Source organism: Tenrec ecaudatus, chromosome 2 (assembly GCF_050624435.1).
Source record: "Tenrec ecaudatus isolate mTenEca1 chromosome 2, mTenEca1.hap1, whole genome shotgun sequence".
In the NCBI taxonomy this organism is placed as follows: domain Eukaryota; kingdom Metazoa; phylum Chordata; class Mammalia; order Afrosoricida; family Tenrecidae; genus Tenrec; species Tenrec ecaudatus.
In genome coordinates this window covers 104,753,584-104,765,882 of record NC_134531.1, presented here as the reverse complement: position 1 = coordinate 104,765,882, position 12,299 = coordinate 104,753,584, and positions in this window count along the sequence as shown.

Below are 12,299 nucleotides of genomic sequence, written 5' to 3'. Positions count from 1 at the left end.
ACCCCACCTTCTCTCCACCCTCCCGGTATTGTCACTCTCACCACTGATCTTGAAGGGTTCATCTGTCCTGGATTCCCTGTGTTTTCAGTTGCTATCTGTATATCTGTCCCAGTGTACGTCCTCTGGTCTAGCCGGGTTTGTGAAGTAGAATTGGGATCATGATAGTTTATGTGTGGTGGGAGAGGAAGCATTAAAGAACTAAAGGAAAGTTGTATGTTTCATCGTTGCTGCACTGTACCCTGACTGGCTAGTCTCCTCCCTGTATCCCTTCCATAAGGGGATGGCCAGTTGCCTAGAGATGAACTTGTGTCCCCACTCCACACTCCCCCTCATTCAAAATAATATAATTTTTTGTTACTTGATGTCTGATACCTGATCCCATCAACACACCATGATCACAAAGACTGGTGTGCTTCTTCCTTGTGGACTTTGTTGTTTCTCAGCTAGATGGCTGCTGGTTTATCTTCATGCCTTTAAGACCCCAGATGCTATATCTTTTGGTAGCCAAGAACCATCAGCTTTCTTCATTACACTTGCTTATGCACCTGCTTTATCCTCAGCAATCATATTAGGAAAGTGAGCATCATGGAATAAGGCTGGCACATTTTTAAATGTATACATTTTAGTTTTATCCTGTTGTCTTTATTTTTTTAATTTATGTATCACTAAAGAGTTGTGTAAATGTGTCAAGTTGACGAGGAGTAACCTGTATTAGTTATATAATTTCGTGTCGACTTGAAGATATAAAAGGCTACAGTGGAGTGTAGCCTGTCAATCAGGTCAAACCTAATGGGGCCTCCTTGTGGGCATGACTTTCTCATAAGGAGTAACCTGGGAATGCCCCCCTCCCCTCCCCCCACATACTCCTTTGCCTTGATCTTCCTACTAGCAGACCCTGATGGTGGCCAGAGTCCTGGACAGGTATCCACTGCCATTGCTTCACAAGACTTTGAAACCAGTGATGTTTCTGCATTCTGCATCACTGCTGGTGACTACGTGAGTTTGAAGAGGGACTTATTGTCCAGTATCAGACTTAGGGATTTGAATTAGATTGGTCTGGATGTTTTCCTGATATACAGTTACTTCTTGATATAAAGGTCCTTCTTATACACGTACGAGTGTCTCTGCATTTGTTTCTCTCATCAATCTGGCCTAATACACACAAAATCAGGCTTGAAGACTATGAGGATGTCAGGATGCCCAGAGTAAGGAGCTAGACGGGTTAGAGAGTTAAAGAGAGAAGGTTGATGGTAAAAAATTAAAATTAAAAAAACATATAGATTTATTTACTGAGAAACCTAACTATCTGGGTGTGACAGTCTGTACAACTACACACAGTAAGCTTTTATGTACAGGTGTTGTATTCCACAAATCAAAGGGAAGGTAATAAAAATGAATAACATTTAAATAAAGAAGAATCACAGGTTTGGAAACCTTTCAGATTCTTATTGTTTACCCTTTAGACCTAAGCAATGGTCTGAGTAGTTATAAAAGCAGGCAAAGTAAAATTGAAACCAACTTAAATTATTTTGTGACACACAAGCTTATTTCACACACACACAAACACACACATAAGATAGATAGTTGATGATTTATAAGAAGATAGATATATAGGTAGATAAAGATCAATTAAAAATGTAAAATAACCCAGACTCACTGGGTCTGTGTAGACTAGAAGATCCCCTGAGACTATTACCCAAAGATACTCTTCAAACCTTTGAGTGAAACTATCCCTGAAGTTACCTTTTGACTAAGGACCAGGTTAGCTCAAAAAATAAAGACCGTCATTCTTATGAATTGCACTTGTAAAACCTTCAACAGGATACCACTTTCCCTTCGCCGCATGGGGGCAAAGTTTGGAGGCAGGGCGACTAAGTGGATGAGGAGTGCAGCTGCTAAAATGAAAATACCCTGATATTGGCACAATTGAAGGATATACTCAATGATACTGATTGTGATGTCTAGACATTGTTGAATGGGAAGTTGTTTTGTTGTTTATACATTCATAAAAATATAATTAAATACTTAAAATAAAGAAATAAACTAGAAGGTAGGAATTATTGTGATTAACATTACAGACAACGAAAATACAGTGATACATAGAAAAATTCAAATAGGATTCAGAAGAGAGTTAAGATGAGGGATATTATTATTGGCATCAGATAAATCATAGGCAAAAACAGAGAATACCAAAAGGAAGTTTATTCGTGTTTTATTGATTATGGATGGGCATTTGCCTGTGTGTACCGTGACAAAAGATGTACAGCGTTGTGAAAAATGGGAATTCCAGAACACTTGTTTATGGTCACATGGAAACTAGACACAGGCTAATATCCAGTCATTCAAACAGAGCGAGAGAGTGCTGTATGTTTTAAAATTAGGAAAGGTGTGTATGGGAATTGCTTTATTTCACTATAATTAATCTGTTTTATGAATGAACAATGTAAGAAAGTGTGTTATATGAAAAAACAAGACCTCGGGATTGGAGGAAGACAGATTGATAACTTGAAATATCCATACCTTCCTTGATGAAAATGAGGAGCATTTATAGAACATACTGATAACGTTTAAACATTTGGATCACATCACAGCATGGAGTAAAATTAACATAAAGAAAAAAACAAATAAAACAACTAGTTCAACAATGAACATTATGAAAATGGAGAAAAGTTCGAAGTTGTACCAGGTTTCCTTTTACTTGAACCCAGAATGAGCTTCGTGGAAATAAGAGGCAAGAAATCAAACATTTTCAAGTTTTATGTGACGGCTATGCACACTGGCCATCATTACATATTGTCCCTTTAATCACGGTAGCTATTGGGTCAGTTCAGAAAGGAAACATGAGAGATGTCTACAAAGCTTACATTAACTCCCAGGGGATTATTGTACTTTGGTGCTATGGACATTAAACTGCTCTCTGGGAGACATTTTGAACAGTTGTATGCTTCAAATGTACGGCAAATTGTCCCAAATGGAAGTGTATCTAAATTGCTAGCCACAGATAAAATTTCTGTTGATTCTCATTACTACTCTCCTACCCTTCTACGTGTAGAGGAAAATATTTCTCATTTTTCTTCCAGTTACATTTTAATGCTTTATAAGCTTTCCACACACAAAAAAGAAAATACCCTTAGAAGTGTGATTCTTGTATTTTCTGTATGATACCGTACTTGTGACTCTCAAATCTCACTATATCTATATCGATAGAGGGTTACAAATGAAAAAAGAAGCTATGATAGGTGGGATAGTGAGTTATGAATTTTGCTGCTAATCACAAGATCAGCCACTCAAAACCATCAGCTACTCAGTTGGAGAGAAATCGGGATATGTACTCCCATTATGATTTATAGTTTCATAATCCATAGGGACACTTCTACCCTGCTCTTAGAGCCACTGTGATTAGGAATTGACTTGATGGAAAGAAATCGTTTTTCCCCAATGGTTCCAATGTGTTCAAGGCTAGTATGACTAAAACATTAGTAGTCCTGCAGATTGCCTAATGATACTTTTCAAATACATATTCTGATTCAGTATTTCTGGATCAAGGACTAGCCGTTTGATGTCTATTCTATTTTGAAATAGTGTGGATGCTTTGTGGTTTGTGGACTATATTGTTCGATATCTACATCTATATCAGAGGTTAGCCAATCTGGTATTAGAGCTCTCTAAGGAACGTATAGCATTCCTATGCCCCTAAAATCCATTAAGTCGGATCTCAGGGACTGAGATACAATCTCAGGGCATAGAAAAATTTCAAACATCTCTAATGATTGAAATATGCAGCCAAGAATGAAAATTACACTGCTTATGTACTCAACACCACTAACTTTCTCCTAGACTATTTTTTACTTTTCATCTTAGCTTCAGGACAACAAAAAACTTTCAGAAAAACAACAAAGTCTCAAAAAGCTTGCTTTCTCTCTTTGCTGGGTCAAAAGATAAGCTACTAAGGTTTACTCATTTGATATGTCAATTAACTTCTAGGATACATTTTATTCTCTTCTATGCAATTGTAATCATATAATTCGTGTCTCAATTATTTCTTGTCTAAAATGTCCACAATAGTTATTTCCAATAATTTATATCCAGCTCAAATTCTTTAAAATCACCTTCAATGTAAATTATACAACCTTGAATTAATATATTTAAAATATGATTCAAATTATATTTCCCTATAGTTCAGATTTTAAATATGTTTTATAGAGATCATGTGGTATTGAGTATCATCAAATCAGCTCCAACCCATAGTAACCGAATATATAACCAAAGAAACACTGCCTAGTTTACTGTGTACCATCCTCACAATTGTTGTCATATTTGAGCTCACTGTTGCTACTGCCAATCTATCTGTGGTGGATGCATAATCTCTTTTCAGTTTGAGATTTAAGCCTGAAAGGGTGGAATTTAGCCTGTTAGGTTTCAGCTTGCTGACCTCATTTGGAGGCACTAAGGAGATAAATAGGTTGCTGGAGGCAGGACACATGCTCACTTCCTATGAGACATGGTTGCTGACAAGTCACATGGAGCCACACTAGAGCCCTGGGGCAGAAGGAGCCACGTGGAGACCTCTGCCAGCACTGATATGCTTCTACTGCCAATGGCTTCACAAGACCTCCCACCCACAGGCCTGTGATCCTATATTCAGTGTCATTGCATGTGTTGCGTGAGTCTGAAGAGGAATTTATTGATTGGTTCAGACATATGGGCTAATATAGGATGTATGGACTTGATCTGGCCTGGGCTGGGATTTTTTCTCAATATTCAATTGCTCTTCTATATACATGCCTATGAATTTATTTCCCTAGTCTACCCAGACTAACACACTATCTTAAAAGAAAACCTTAGTACTAGAGATTCCTTTGCTAAATATTGAACAGAACAAAGATAGGGAAAGACAATTTATTTGGATAATGTAAATCATTATCATGAGATCATAAAGTTGTCCAAAGGATACATAGTGACCTTGGATAATTATAGAACATGGAATAAAGGAAATAATCACAAAATCAAGGCTGAAGGCTGACCATTTCATCATTGCTGAAGGAAAAAAGACCATGATTGGGGTACTTAGAGGGTTCCAGATTAGAAAAGTTTACACAATAGATTCTGGGCCCTCCCCAGTTATAATTCATGACCATGAGTTCCTATTTCCAGAAAGACTCACTTAAGCAAGTTTCAAGGTCATAGCTGGGCTGGCTAAGGGAGTAATAATTTCCATTCAAACATACCCTACCTGAGGGCAAAATTTTCTGCACTGCTGGTTTGTGGTCAAAAAGAACACAATTGCAGGTAGAGTCTATATCAAAAGTACAATTGGACATAGAGTCTAACACTGTACCCTTCCAAAAACCAGATGCTTGTAATTTAAGTTGTAAAAATTGTGTTATTCTTTGTCTACTAAAATTTAAATCAACCACATGAATATAACATTCACATTCAGTTTTCTACATATTCATATCCTCTGTGAATTAATATCACTCAGCCTCATACCTAATAATTTATAAACATGACATTGAGATCATATATGTTTCATACCAATCTGAAATTAGTTCCCTAAACATAGTCAAAGTTTTTTGTTTACTTGTTGTATTGTTAGATGCCACCAAGGCAGCCTGAATCCTAATGACCCTATGCAGAGCAGAATGAAACACAGCACCATCTTCAAACTTGTTCCTATGTCTGAGCCCACTGATACAACCACTGTGCACATCTGTCTCCTTCAGGGCCTTCCTCTTTAGTGTGCCCTTCCTCCTTACCAAGCATGATGTCTGTGTTCGAATAGGTCAACTAGAGAAACAAATCCAGGGACACTCGCATATGTGTAAGAGAGACCTTTATAGTAAAGAGCAATGGTATATTGAGAAAACATCCCAGCCCAGTCCAGACCAAGTCCATACGCCCAATGTTAGCCTACAAATTCCTCTTCAGACTCACACAGCACGTGCAATGATGCCAGCTGCAGGAAGCTCACAGGTCAGTGGGGGAAGTCTCGTGGAGTCACTGGTAGTGGAAGCACCACTGGGCTGGCACAGGTCTCCCCATATCACCGTGGTCCCACATGGCTTGTCACCAGGAAGGTGAAGGCCGAGAGAGAAGAAGGGCTTCCTTGCAGGTCTCAGCAAGTCTTTGTGTGGCTTGACAAAAGGAAGATAAAGGCAGAGAGAGGGGAAGGTCCCAGAATCCTCTTGAGAAGGCCATGCCCACAAGGGGGCAGGATCAGTCTGTGACCTGATTGACAGGCTAGACTCCACCCCTACACTCATGTATCAAGTTGATATTAAATTTTGTTGACTACGACAATGTCCATCTCTATGAATTGGTCTCTATTGACAGTATGTCCAAAGTACTTAAAATGAAGTCTTGCCATCCTTGCCTCTAAGGAGCACTCTGGCCTTATGTCTTCTTCCAACACAGATCAGTTTGTCCTTATAGCAGTCCATGGTACTTTCAGTACTCTTCTCTGGCACCACCATTCCAGTGCACTGATTCTTCTCTCTTCCTTATTCAATGACCAACTCTCACATAACTTCCTTGCTCTTCAATATTCTAGTGGACGTGTGCAGCAGATTAACCTACTGCAATACATTTTTGATCTCTTGACTGCTGTTTCCATGAGCATTGATTGTGGAGTCAAGATGTTCTCCATGTATCATGATGTTCTCCATGTATCATGATGCTACCTATCTGTCCAGTTGTGAGGATGTGGGTCTTCCTTAATTGAGTTTTCGTCCATACCGAAGACTGCAAAACTTAATCTTCATCTGCAAGTGTTTCAACTCCTTCTCACTTCCAGCAAGCAAGGTTGTATCATTTGCATATCACAGGTTGTTAATAAGCATTCTTCCATTGCTTACGCCACATTCTTCTTCATGTAATCCGGCTTGTCTGATGATTTTCTCAGCATAGAGATTAAGCAAGCATGGTGAGAGGATATAACCTTGATGCATATCTCTCCTGATTTCATCCAACTTACTATGTCCTTGCTCTGATAGCACTACTGCCTATTGATCCTTATACAAGTTCCTAATGAACACAAGGTAGCATTCTGGTGTGCCCATTCTTTTCAAGGTTATCCACAGTTTAGTATCATCTACACAATCTAATGCCTTTGTATAATCAATGAAACATAATAAACATATTTCTGGTATTCTCTGCTTTGAACTAAGATTCATCTGGCATTAACAATGATATCCCTTGTTCCACATCCTCTTCTGAGTCCAGCCAGAACTTCGAGCATTTCCTTGTTAATGTATTGCTGTAATCTTTGCTGAATGATCTTAGGTAAAAGATACCCTTTTTAAAATAAAGGTTAAATAGATGTTCAAGATGTGAAGACACAACTAATTGTTCTGGATTAATGGAAGAAGACATAAATAGCATACAAATGAGATCTGTATATCTTTACATCTTGAGCATCTATTCATCTTATTAAAATCATAAACCAAACACTGACATTGAGTTGATTTTTATTCAACCCCGGTAGGACGGTGGGTTACATTTTAGCCACTAATTGAAAGGTCAGCAGTTTGAAACCAAGGGCACTCTGAGGGAGAAAAGAAAATGATGTTTTATATTTCTATCAGTATTTACAGCCTAGAAAACACACAGGAGCCATTCTAATTTGTCCTGTAGGTTTGATATGCATTCAAACTTAATGTTAGGTTGTTCTTAGTAGATTGTGTTTGCTTTTGAGTTGGTATGGACTCGTAGCCATCGTATGTAAACAGCAAACAAATACTTCACAGTCCTTTGTCCTCCTCCCGATCGTTGCTATGTTCTAACCCTTTGTAGTAGCCGCTGTGTCACTCCATCCCATTGAAGGTCTAGTTTTCTTCTTTTCTTCATTAACAAACATGAAGTCTTTCCCCGGGGATTTGTCTTTCCTGATAACATGTCACAACACACGAGATGAAGTCGCATCCTCCTTGCTTCTTAGGAGCATTCTGGCTGTACTTCTGGCAAGAACGACCTGTTTGTTATTTTGACAGTCAGCCCATGGGGCATTCAGTATTCTTCACAAGCACCTTAATTCCAATGCATTGATTCATGTTCAGTATTCTTTATTCAATTTTCAACTACCATATGCACACAAGTCAAGTACAAGTACCATGACTTGAGTAAGGCTCACCTTATTCCTCAAAGTAACATCCTTATTTCCAACATTTTGAAGAGATCTTGGAAAATAGAGTTACCCAATGCAAGCTTTTCTTTGATCTTGACTGCTGCGTCCATGAGCATTGATTGTAGATCCAAATGAGAGGAGATCCTTGACAACTCCAATCTTGTTTTCCTTCTATCATGTTGTTATCTACTGGCTCACTGGTCAGGATTTGGGTTTCATGTACATTAAGTTGTAATTCAGATTGCACACTGAAATCTTGGGTCTTCATCAGAAAGTGCTTCAAGTTCATCTCATTAACAAGCATAATTGTGATATCTACATCTAACAGGTAGTTAAGGTTTCCTCCAATCCTGATGCTATATTCTTCTTCATATAGTCCGGCTTCTCTAATTATTTGCTCAGGACAGAGATTGAATATGTATGGTGAGAGAACCTAGCCTTACCATACAACATTTCTGATTTTAAACTAAGCAGTATGTCTTTGTTCTACTCACACAACTGTATCTTGATCCATGTTCAGTTTCCCTGTGAACACAGTGAAGTGTTCTAAAAGTCCCATATTTCTCAAGGCTGTCCATAATTTATTGTGATCCACAGAGATGAATGACTTTCACAGTAATTGAAAAACAAGTAAATATCTTTCTTGTATTCTATGATTTCAGCCAAGGTTCATTTGATATCAATAATGTTATACGTTGGCCAAAGTCCTCTTCTGAATCTGGCATGAACCTCTGTCAGCAACCTGTTAATGTACTGCTGTCACCATTGCTGAATGTCTTTTACCAAAATTTAATTGGCATGTGGTGTCAGTGATAGTGTCCTATAGGTTGTGCATTTTGTTGTGTCACCTTTCTTTGGAATAGGTATAGATATGGATCGATTCCAGTCAATTGGCCAGCTAGGGGGTCTTCCAAATTTATTGGCATAGATGAGTGAGTGCTTCCAGTGCTTCATTAGTTTATTGAAACATTTCAATCGTTATCTTGTCAATTTTAGGAGCCTTGCTTTTTTTCCTAATGCTTTCAGCGCAATTTCAACATCTTCATTCATTATCACTGATTATTGATCATATGCTATCTCTTGAAGCAGTGGAATACTGACTAGTTATTTTTGGCAGAGTGACTGTACAGTCCATCAATCATCTTTTGATGCTTCCCCCGTCATTCAACATTTTCGCTATATAACCTTTAGATCTTTTGAAATTGAAATTTGAAGGCTGAATTTTTCTTGGGTTCTCTCAATTTGAAATATGCTTAGCATGCCTTTCTTTTTTTCATTTCTAATTCTAGGTCTTTTCATATTTCATTAAAATAATTTATATTGTATTCTCAAGCTGCCCTTTGAAAATTTCTGTTCACCTTTTTTACTTCATTTCTTCTATTTGCCTTAGCTGTTCTATGATAAGAGCAAGATTCAGAGTCTCTTCTGACATCTCTTTTTGTATTTTCTTTCTTTCTATGGACCTCGTGCTTTCTTCATGTTGGAGCATCTCGATGTCATCAGGGCTTCTGTCATTATTATTCAGTCCTTCAAATAAGTTCTTGAAATGTTCTCAACATTCAGGTGTGAAGTATTGAAGGTTGTATCTTGCCTCTTTGAACTTGTTTAAATTTACTTCAGCTTCAACCTCAACTTACATTTGAGCAATTAATAATCTCTTCCACAATTGGCCCTTGGCCTGGTTTTAACTAATATTGATTATCCCCATTGTCTCTTCTCACACATGTAGTTGATTTTATTTCTGTGTGTTCATTTTGGGGGAGTCCACAGGTAGACTCACCATTTGTGTTCTTAAAAAAAGATTTTGGCCAAGAAGTCATTGGTCATGCACAATTGTATTCTGGGATCTCCAGCCTCATCTCAGGGTCCAAGATCATATTTTACAGTTACTATACATTCTTTGTTTCCAATTTTAATTCCATTAGCCAATAATTATAGGTGAATCTTGATGGTATATTTGATAAATTTCAGATTGAAGATTTGGTAAAATTTCTTAATCTTTTCATCACCAGTGTTTGTAGATTGGTCTATAAATCTGAATAATGTTTGCGTTCAATGGATTTCTTTTGTACAGTCAGATATAGCAACCTCTAAATTTCTCCCTAGAACCCAAAGCAAAGAATGCTGCCTTGGGCTTTCATATATCATATTATTCATTGCTTATAGAACAATCTGTTGCAATTATATTTATCAAGGTTTTCTCTGTAGACGTAAAGATCTAGGAATACAGGAAAAATAACATATCAATTTTCGCAAACACCTAGAACAAATTATATTATGACTATTTACTAAATTGAAATGTTCTTAGAGCTGGTGGTACTGTGGTCTAGTTTGGATTTCAAATTGCAAGGTGAGAAAGTCAGCACTCCACGGGAGTGTGATGAGATACCATAAAGCTTTACAATCTCAGAAACTCGCAGATGCATTTATGCCCTGTCCTATAGCGTCAGTAGGAATCAGCATCAACTAGATAGAAATGAAATTTATAATTTTTTTAGGATTGTGCATATATTAGTTTGGGACATTACTTCTTACCTTAATAAGCTTATATTCCCAAACCAACCACATTCACTGGCATTGAGTCAATGCTAACTCATAATTATCCTATAGGAAAGAGTAGAACTGCCTTTGTCAGTTTCTGAGACTGTAACTCTTTAAGGGAGTAGAAAGTCACCTCTTTCTCCAGCAGAGCTGCTTGTGGTTTTAAACTGCTAACCTTATGGAAAGCAGCCAACTCATAACCACTATGCCACCAGAATTTCCCATTCCACACAGCTAGAACATATAAAGGAAAGAGCACATAAGTTGTTATAGTTAATTTTCCAATTAATTACTAAGTTTCAGGAGCAGTCATTGTAATTATATGTTTTCATACATTGTGACCTAAAAATGGTTCTCAGAAAAATGCATTCCCATAATTAAAAGAGATATTTTGCCAAGATAGGTTGTCAAAATAAAACTTCGGGCCTGTGAAACTTTGATAAAAGAAGCTACTTAAGCAGGTTAGGGCAGAAACACTGGAAAGACAAAGGCTGAGGGAAGAAATACAAAGGGAAAGATGCTTGGAAGCGAGGCAAACTGGTTCGACTATGTCAGTAGGTAGTTGTGACTGAATTTACAGAAAGTTGTTAAACTTTAGACAATATGGAGGGACACAATGGCTTGCAAACTGATTCAAACATTGACTAACGGTGAGGATGGCACCGACCTGGTAGTGTTCACTTCTATGGTACAAAAGGTTATCACGAGTCAGCATGGACCTGACAGCACCTAACACCAAAGTAGAAGAAACAAATGTTTAGACAGTGTTTCATTTAGCCTCCTATTAGAAAAAAAGTTAGCCAATAAAATACAGTTTAACAAACAAGAAAGTTTGGATTAAAAAGCAAGTAAATCTGTTTTAATGACCTAGAATAATTAAGGATTTATACAAGATGTAACTCAATTTGTGGGTGTATTTTAGCATTTCCTGTATGGTTGTTCTATTGCAAAATAATTTAATAAAAGATCTGGGGAAGAATATTGACAACATATATACCCTCAGGGAATGGCTATTTATATCATTGGGAAGGAATATTGTTATTATGAAAATTGTTAGTAAATGTATTTGCATAAAATATTGATATAAATATAATATATATTGCATACCCATTTAATACAATAATTATGATATGATTATCTAAATAATTGGGATTGTATTATAATTATTCATTGATATTTACTTAAAAGCAAACATAATAGTGACAACTGGATTTATTAGCTGACATCAAAATATACATTACAAATTAAAGAATATTTTCAATTCTGCAAAAGAGTTATGTTATTAGCCTGATATTCTTCAATTTTTGCATTTCTTTTATTTTCATGATAGAATTTTAAAATGCATAATGTCTTCAGAATTTCACTAGTTATATACTTTTTTATTTTTACTCTACATGGGATACCTTGGGATATGACAATATTACTTTCTCTTTTATGGCAATCCCCTTAATCTAGTGATGCCTGAATTTTTTAACCCCTAGGTTATACTGATGAGATGATATCCACAAGAGTACGATATAGGCAACAAAAGGCTCTAGTAGTTTGGAGAGTCTTGAGTTCTGATCATTATCCTTAAATGCAATGCATAATTAGAAATAAATACTATATATATAAGTTTAATATTAAATACTTCTCT